Here is a 9678-nt window from a genome sequence, read left to right on the forward strand (position 1 = left end):
TAAAAAAGCATATGGCTTTATAAATAGAGGCATAGAGTACAAAAGTATGGAAGTCATGATGAACCTTTATAAAACACTGGTTCGGCCACAACTGGAGTATTGTGTCCAGTTCTGGGCACCGCACTTCAGGAAAGATGTGAAGGCCTTAGAGAGGGTGCAGAAAAGATTTACTAGAATGATTCCTGGGATGAGGGACTTTAGTTACGTGGATAGACTGGAAAAGCTGGGGTTGTTCTCCTTGGAACAGAGAAGATTGAGAGGAGATTTGATCGAGGTGTTCAAAATCATGAAGGGTCCAGACAGAGTAGATAGAGAGAAACTGCTCCCATTGGCGGAGGGGTCAATAACCAGAGGACATAGATTTAAGACGATTAGCAAAAGAACCAAAGGTGACATGAGGAAAAACTTTTTCACACAGCGAGTGGTTAGGATCTGGAATGCACTGCCCGAGGGGTTGGTGGAGGTAGATTCAATCATGGCCTTCAAAAGGGAACTGGACAAGTACTTGAAAGGAAAAAATTTCAGAGCTACAGGGAATAGCTGGATTGCTCCTGCATAGAGCCAGCATGGACTCGATGGGCCGAATGGCTGTAATCTTTCTATGATTCTATCACGTCTTATAAAATGTCGCACGGTGTGAAACTCATCTGTCCGCAGGATATTTAATCTGAACCATGACTGCAGAACAGGGCAAATCACGATAGACCAATAGAAAACTACTTCCCCTGGTCACTAATAAATCCAATAGGGAATTCAGGAGAAACTTCTTTCCCCAGAGAGTGGTGAGAATGTGGAACTCACTCCCACAAGGAGTAGTTGAGGTGAATAGTGTAGATACATTTAAGGGGAAACTCGATAAACACATGAGGGAGAAAGGAATAGAAGGATATGCTGATAGGGTGAGATGAAGTAGGGAGGCGAGGAGGCTCGTGTGGAGCATAAACACCGGGATAGACCAGTTGGGCCGAATGGCCTGTTTCTGTGCTGTACATTCTATGTTATTCTATGTAAAATCAAAGCACACACTGGGGGTAATTTTAACTTTATGCAATAGTAAATGGAAGTAAAAATGGGGAAAGATGTAAAACAGGCAGTCGATTCACTATTGCCCATTTTACACTATCGCACAGCGTTAAAATTACCCCCACTGACGAAAGGTCATCGACCTGAAACATTAACTCTGTTTCTTTCTCCACAGACGCTGCCTCACTTGCTGAGCTTTTCCAGCATTTTCTGCTTTTATTTCAGATTTCCAGCACCCACAGTATTTTGCTTTTGATTTAAAATTACCCTCACTGTGTTCATTAAGAGTCCAGTTACTGATGATATAGTCTCAGGGCAAGAGGGCCAGGTGGAGCAATTAGATAGGAAAGTGGCAGATAAGGAATACTGAAAATTAATTTGTGGAGTTCAAAGTGGAAAAGGCATTGGGCCCTGATGGCATCTCAGCTCGAACGGTGAGACAAGTCAGAGAGGAAATAGCAGAGGCTCAGGCCACAATCCTTGAAATATCCCTGGATATGAAAGATGAGCCAGGGGGTTGACATTGTAACTCTCCTGTTAAGAAAGCAATAAACCTGGTAACTGGCACTCTCAGCTGTGGCTCAGTGGGTAGCACTCTCATCTCTGAGTCAGAAGGTCGTGGGTTCACAGAGACTTGAACCCATAATCCAGGCTGACACTCCCAGTGCAGCACTGAGGGAGTGCTGCTCTGTTGGGAGGTGCCGTCTTATCAGATGAGATGCTAAACCGAGGCCCCGTCTGCCCTCTCAGGTGGATGTAAAAGGTCCCAAGGCACTATTTTGAAGAAGAGCAGGGGAGTTCTCCCCGATGTCCCGTCCTATATTAATCCCTCAACCAACATCACTAAAAAACAGATTATCTGGTCATTATCACATTGCTGTTTGAGGGATCTTGCTGTGCACAGATTGGCTGCCGCATTTCCTACATTACAACGGTGACTACACTTCAGAAATACTTCATTGGCTGTAAAATGCTTTGGGACGTCCTGAGGTTGTGAAAGGTGCTATAGAAATGCAAGTCTTTCTTTTCTTTCTCAACTATCAACCAATCAACCCAACGTCAACAGTGTTTAAGCTTCTAGAGACCATAATATAGGTTAAAATTAATATTCACTTCGAAAGACATTCGAATAAGGACAACCAGCATGGGTTTGTAAAAGGCAAGACATGTCTGACAAATGTAATAGAGTCTTTGATGAAATAATGAGTGTATGGGAAAAGGACATGCAGTGGATGTTGTGTATATGATTTTCACAAGGTGTTGGATAAGGTACCACCAAGAATGCTTGTTGATAGAATTACGGCATATGTATTACAGGGAGTCTGGCAGCAGGGATAAGAAGATGAGTAAAGGACAGGAAACATACATATATCTTGCAGATTGTACAAAAATCGTGAGTGCAGTTAGATGTGAAGAAGATTGTAATCAGCTTCAGAAAGACACAGTCGGTAGACAAAGTCGGTTGAGCAGATAGAATTCGACTGAAATTTAATTGCAGAGAAATGGCGGACGATAAATTTAGGGAGAGGAATAAGGAGAGGAAACATACACTAAACGGTTAAACTTTAAAAGGAGTCGAGGAGCAGAGAGACCTAAGGGTTGAGATACACAAATGTTTAAAAGTGGAGTTTGAAAAAGCTTTTTTAAAAAAAGCATATGGGCCCCTACATTTTATAAACAGGGACACGGATTACAAAAGCAAAGAGGTGATGTGAAACATGTACATATCGTTGGTTAGATCGCAGTTTGTGTCTAGATTGGGCTCCTTACTTTAGGAAGTACCTCAAGGTCATGGAGAAGGGGTAGAGGTGAAACTAGGGAGGATAGGCTTTAATTACAAAGTGAGAAACTGGGGCTCTTTTCATTAAAAGGGCTGAGGGGTATAAAGTTGTATGGAGATTTTCTAATTTGGAGTTTTACTGTGGGTAAAACGAGGTGAGGGGAGAGCTCAGTACAAGGATATCTCGGGTCAGCTGGAGCTCGGGCTGAAGTGGCAGAGGTTGGTGCTCAGTAAGCTGCTCATTCACTAAGTACCTTGACTGTTTTCTCAGTTTTCAAAACATCCACCTGATTGTTTTAACAATATCTGACTGTGTTTACCTGGTTGGGATAGAACGAGAGAGCAATAAAGTACTCCATCTAACTGAGGCTGATAGGATCCCACAGGAACTGCTGTGACAAACAGCAAGGCAACCCCTGTTTGGGTAGCAGACCATAAATATCCTGGTCAGTCCTGACCAAGGCTGCATACCCGGTAAAGTCTTCAGTGCCTTTTTCTCTTCGCAGATACTGACTTACCGTCTCTGTATTTCCAGCATTTTACGTTTTTATTCCAGGTATTCTGTTTACTTCTCCATCCAACCTTCTTCCCTCCCCTCGAGGCTCCCAGCCCCCCCATCACAGGAACAGGAGGAGGCCATTCAGCCCTTCCAGCCTATACTGCCATTCAATTAGATCATGGCCGCTCTGTACCTCAACTCCATTTACCTGCCTTTGCTCCGTATCCCTCGATACCCTCACCCAACAAAAATCTATCGATCTCAGTCTTCAAAGCTCCAATTGACCCCCAGCATCCACAGCTTTTTGGGGGAGAGAGTTCCAGATTTCCACTCCCCTTTGTGTGAGGAAATACTTCCTGACATCACCTCTGAACGGCCCGGCTCTAATTTTAAGGTTCTGCCCCCTTGTTCTGGACTCCCCCCACCAGAGGAAATAGTTTCTCTCTATCTACCCCATCAAATTCCTTTAATCATCTTAAACACCTCAATTAGATCACCCCTTAATCTTCTATACTCGAGGGAATACAAGCCTAGTCTGTGCAACCTGTCCTCATAATTTAACCCTTTTAGCCCCGGTATCATTCTGGTGAATCTGCGCTGCACCCCCTCCAAGGCCAATATATCCTTCCTGAGGTGCGGTGCCCAGAACTGGACGCAGTCTCTCCAGATGGGGTCTGACCAGAGCTCTGTACAACTGGAACATAACTTCCTCCCCCTTTGTATTCCAGCCCCTCCTGAGATAAAGGCCAACATTCCATTAGCCTTTTTTGGAACGCAACAGTCTTTGAACTTTCCAGCAGTGTGTGGCTGGCACGTGCCCAAGATGTGCCCATGGTGCTGCGGGCACCCCCTGGCATCATGGAAATGCCAGATTCTGGCAGGGGTTGGCGCTGGAGGGAACAGGGGGATCGTAGCCATGAACTTTTGGGGTGCTTGTTTTTACGATTCATTTATCGAAGACAAAAGGTTGAGAAGCAGAATAAAGAGCCAGTTGACGTCACTGCCGTGTCTCACTAACACAGGAATCTGATATTTGTTTCTGGGTCACCACGTAAGGATTATGAATCACAGCTCTGACCATCAAATCACCAGTAAAACCAATTTGCCACAACAAGTGAATGAATTACACAGCGTTTCTCGAGCTTGAGTGAGAGTCGGTGTGATGAGTCTTAATATTAACACACTGGAGATGGAGGGAGGGAAAGAAAGAAAAAAAAGGCCTTGCATTTCTATAGCGCCTTTCATGACACTTTACAGCCAATGAAGTACTTTTTGAAGTGTAGTTGTAATGTAGGAAACACAGCAGTCAATTTGTGCACAGCAAGATCCCACAAACAGCAATGTGATAAATGACCAGATAATCTGTTTTTTAGTGTTGTTGGTTGAGGGTTAAATATTGGCCCAGGACACTGGGGAGAACTCCCCCTGCTCTTCAAAATGGTGACTGTGGCATCTTTTATGTCCATCTGAAAGGGCAGACAGGGGCCTCAGTTTAACATCACATTCAAAAGATGGTACCTCTGACAGTGTAGCACTCCCTCAGTACTGGCACTGGGAGTGTCAGCCTTGATTATGGGCTCAAGTCTCTGGAGGGGGACTTGAACCCACGACCTTCTGACTCAGAGGTGAAAGTGCTACCCACTGAGTCACAGCTGGCACCCAGAGGAGCGAATCTTGACTCGATGGGCAGCATTCCCACCTCCAAGTAGGAAGGTTGTGGGATTGAGCTGCGCTCCAGGCAGGCCCAGTGAGCACAGACGGGAGTTCTGGTCTCTGAATTGATATCCAGCAGGACACTCATGTCCGATGGGAGAGGAGTGACCTCCTCCATCGCATCTAGTGGGTTCTCCTGGTCGGTGGGGGGGGTGGGCGCTGTGAGTTAGGCTAACGATTTGTCCACATAGAAAGGGGGCTTTATTACGGATAAAACCCAATCTGCTGGATGGAAAGTGGAAGAAATGGTTGTCTCGTGTGCCATTAGACACGGAGAGGAGGAGAAGATGGAGAAAGGAGGTAGAGTTTGAGGGGCGGGGGTATGGAGTTCAGGGACTTGCTAGACCCTCCCACCCAGTACTCTGTAATGCAGCATATTAGACACCGTTAGGCTGCTTGATGTACCTGAGGTATTAGGATGGACACATTTAATTTTTCAAATGGGAAATAGTCATGTGGCATTAACATTACAGACCCAAAAAATACACTAAAAACAAGATTCTGACTCTCAGTCCAGCAAAGGTACACAATACAATAAACCAGGGTTTGTAAACTCACCACAAATGTACCATACAGCGGACCTGCCAATACCGTCCGATCTCTCCCCAGTGGCCCCTGATGATTTATTTCTGATTAGCCGGGTGTCTGACAGGTGCATGCAAGACAACCCATTCCCATGTTTGTCTCCAAGCACTTTGGGATGCCCTGAGGTGGTGAAAGACTCGATATAAATGCAAGTCATTACCTGCCCTCTCAGGTGGACATAAAAGATCCCACGGCCATTATTTCGAAGGAGAGCAGGGGAATTCTCCCAGGTGTCCTGGGCCAATATTTATCCCTCAACCAACGTCACTAAAAACAGATTATCTGGTCACTATCTTGGTGCTGTTTGTGGGATCTTGCTGTGCGCAAATTGGCTGCCACGTTTCCTACCTTACAACAGTGACTACACTTCAAAAGTACTTCATTGGCTGTAAAGTGCTTTTGGGACGCCCTGAGGTGGTCACAGGCACTGTATCAATGCAAGTTCCGTCTTTCTTTACCTGACCCATTTGATCTCCTGAGGAGAGGCTGCAGTCTCTCGGCCCCCTCTCCCAAAGGTAGACCTAGTAACAGCCCAGACACTGGTTAATCTCACTGCCTACGTTGTCTATCCCTAACTAGTTCCCTATCTCGACCAAACGTTCCCAGGGTCGCAGCAGATCAGGAACCATCAGGCCACACGCAGCATTCAATCTCTATCTGTACTCATCCTCATCTCCCTCAGTCCAGCAGCAGGAAGACATAATGTTAAGGGCTTTCTGCAGATGACTTTGGGAGAGCTGTACCCCTATCCAGGGCAGAATGCCAACCTCTTTATCCCTTCATATTTTGTCAGTGAATCAATGACTCAAATCACCTTCTAGATGACCTGGGCCGAAGGCTGAAAACCGCACACTGCTCGGGATTAACAGCCAGTGTCCAATGGTTTGTTGACTTGTCTTCACTGGTTCAGTTTCACTGCCTGAAATTAACCAGGACTGGACACTGGACACTGGGTGAGGCCCTGATGGGAAATTGACCAGGACGGGACACTGGGTGAGGTCCTGATGGGAAACTGACCAGGGCTGGACACTGGGTAAGGCCCTGATGGGAAATTGACCAGGACTGGACACTGGGTGAGGTCCTGATGGGAAACTGACCAGGGCTGGACACTGGGTGAGGTCCTGATGGGAAATTGACCAGGATTGGACGCTGGGTGAGGTCCTGATGGGAAACTGACCAGGGCTGGACACTGGGTGAGGTCCTGATGGGAAATTGACCAGGATTGGACGCTGGGTGAGGTTCTGATGGGAAACTGACCAGGACTGGACACTGGGTGAGGTCCTGATGGGAAACTGACCAGGACTGGACATTGGGTGAGGTTCTTATGGGAAACTGACCAGGACTGGAAACTGGGTGAAGTCCTGATGGGAAACTGACCAGGACTGGACACTGGGTGGGTTCTGATGGGAAACTGACCAGGACTGGACACTGGGTGGGGGTTTTGATGGGAAACTGACCAGGAGTGGACACTGGTGGGGGTTCTGATGGAAAGCTGACCAGGACTGGACACTGGGTGGGGGTTCTGATGGGAGACTGACCAGGACTGGACACTGGGTGGGGGTTCTGATGGGAGACTGACCAGGACTGGACACTGGGTGGGGGTTCTGATGGGAAACTGACCAGGACTCGACACTGGGTGGGGGTTCTGATGGGAGACTGACCAGGACTGGACACTGGGTGGGGGTTCTGATGGGAGACTGACCAGGACTGGACACTGGGTGGGGGTTCTGATGGGAGACTGACCAGGACTGGACACTGGGTGGGGGTTCTGATGGGAGACTGACCAGGACTGGACACTGGGTGGGGGTTCTGATGGGAAACTGACCAGGACTGGACACTGGGTGGGGGTTCTGATGGGAAGGGCTGTTTGTATTTCAATTCGCCTTCTCACCGACCAAACATTGCTCAGGATTTTTTTAATATGACAAATAGGTAGGAACAAACCCAACGGTCGGTGGCCTCTCCCTGCAGCTCATTAATTTACAAAACCAATCACTGCCTCCCGGTTCAGTAAAGATCCCGGAGGCACAGAAAGGATCAGCGGGGGACTGTCAGCCCCCAGTCCCGGAGACACATCGCGGTCACCCCCCTCTCCTTAAGAGTCGATCCGGGGGGCTGGAGTTATCGAAACAACGTTTACAAAATTAACTGCTCCGTTTATTTCCCCAAACGCTGCAGAGATGAAAAGACTCGCAGTCCAGCCTGTCCCTGCACCTCTCAGAATAAAAGTGAAAACAAACCTTAATTATTTCCACTCAGAGGACAGGACCTCTTTAAATCCTGTATTTGACATTATATTATGTATAAATCACAGCGTTAGAATCACAAAACACGTAAAACCATTGGCAACAAAACAAGTAGAAAATGGAAAGATTCATCTTAACTTTCTGAATGTTTTAAACAACGTTTTTGAAAAATGCTCCTGATTAACGCAACCTTTTTCGAATCCAAAGCACAGACCGAGTCGGTGGAGATGAATCAATCCGTGTCTCACACAGCAGTTTTCAAAAGTTTCTCACACACACAAAAATAAAAAACCCACCCGGCAGATCAAAGATCAGTCTGGGCAAAGGATCAGTAATTCGATGCAAAAAAGGTGAAATCAGCCACAGGTAAAGCAGGCGCGTATCGAGAGAGTTGGATGGGGCAGCCCCCTGGTTCACAGTGAGATTCACCCCCTTCACCACCCCCCCCCCCCCACAGTCAGAAACCTGGAGTAAAAGGGGGCAAATTCCCAGCCTGACACCTGACAGATCGACCCCCACCCCCCCGTCCCAGACTGTGCTGACTTACCTGAGCTCAGCACCTGGAACCAGGGCACAGAGAGAGAGAGAGAGGGAATCAGACACGGTTCTCACTCCTAAAGGCTTTGGGGCGACTCCTGCTGGAAAGTGTGTGTGGGGGGGCGTGGCAGATCATCCGGCCCCCACCCCACCCCCCTCGCCGTGATGCCTTACAATGCCGAATAGCCGACCGCCACTCTCTGCTTAAGCCCCGCGCATCAAGAGTGGCCAATCGAGCCAGGTGAGGCAACTCACAAGCCGAGCAACAGGAGGCAGGCGAGGAACAGGAGGCAAAGTGTGAAAGAACAGGCGGGCAGGGCGGGGGGGGGGGGGGGGGTGGAAAGTTTAGGATGAAAACCTGAATAAACATGGGCAGAATGAATGAATGAATGCAGAGAGTGTGGAGACAAAGCAGGGGGACATCGGACATTGAACTTAACGCTGCAACAAGACAATGGGGAGCTGTTAAAAATAAAAGGAGTGAAAAGGAGATGGAAAAGTTACAGATAAACAGATGTTTTAAATTTCAAGTCACGTTAAATGTGTATCTACTCACAGGGTCTCCTGCACCAGGTAAGGGAATCAGTGTACAGACTTGTACACAGCTCTTGACAGAATGTGTGTGAAAGTCGAGGGGAACTAACTTGATATAAAAAGAAACCTTGAACAAAAACAAACTAGAAATAGCCAATCCCAGAACGTGAGTTATTTTTTTTTCCAAACGGGATGGTGCAGAACAATCAGAATGTAAATTCACTCCGTCTCTCTCTGAAAGCAAGTCCCGTTGCTACGACACTGGAATGCAATGAAGCCCATTCTCCCTCCTGTCCACTCAAACGTATTGAACGGCCGTCTGCAAGCAAAAAGCTTTCTATTCTCAGGCTCTGTGAATTGTTTCTGACAGGTTAGTCTTGCCCCAGGGGGAGTACAGGCGGCCAGGGCTACACGTGGCAAAATTTAAAAGAATCTCAGGACTTTTTACTAGAATGGTACTCGGGATTTCAGTTATGTGGAGAGACTTAGAGAAGCTGGGATTGTTCGCCTTAGAGCAGTAAAGGTTATGAGGAGATTGATTCCTGGGATAAGAGGGTTGTCCTTTGAGGAGAGATTGAGTAGAATGGGCCTATACTCTCTGGAGTTTCGGAGAATGAGAGGTGATCTCATTGAAACATATAAGGTTCTGAGGGGGCTTGACAGGGTTGATGCTGAGAGGCTGTTTCCCCCTGGCTGGTGAGTCCAGACCTGGGGGCATAGTCGCAGGATAAAGGGTCGGCCATTCAGGACTGAGATGAGGA

The 9678-nt window shown here is 47.4% G+C and overlaps 1 protein-coding gene across 2 annotated transcripts in view; it reads right to left on the reverse strand.

Annotated features, from left to right (window-relative positions):
- Positions 1-9018, reverse strand: part of lamb2l (laminin, beta 2-like) — a 148159-nt gene extending 139141 nt beyond the window's left edge. The window contains exon 1 of one of the 2 annotated variants that reach the window (XM_067998345.1): positions 8940-9018. The gene's annotated coding sequence lies outside the window, so the exon portion shown is untranslated. Of the gene's footprint in view, positions 1-8393; positions 8458-8939 lie in introns of those variants that run through there. The other variant, XM_067998344.1, reaches the window with a different exon arrangement.
- Positions 9019-9678: the final 660 nt, after the last annotated feature.

This window comes from Heptranchias perlo, chromosome 17, assembly GCF_035084215.1.
Source record: "Heptranchias perlo isolate sHepPer1 chromosome 17, sHepPer1.hap1, whole genome shotgun sequence".
NCBI classification, from domain to species: Eukaryota; Metazoa; Chordata; class Chondrichthyes; order Hexanchiformes; family Hexanchidae; genus Heptranchias; species Heptranchias perlo.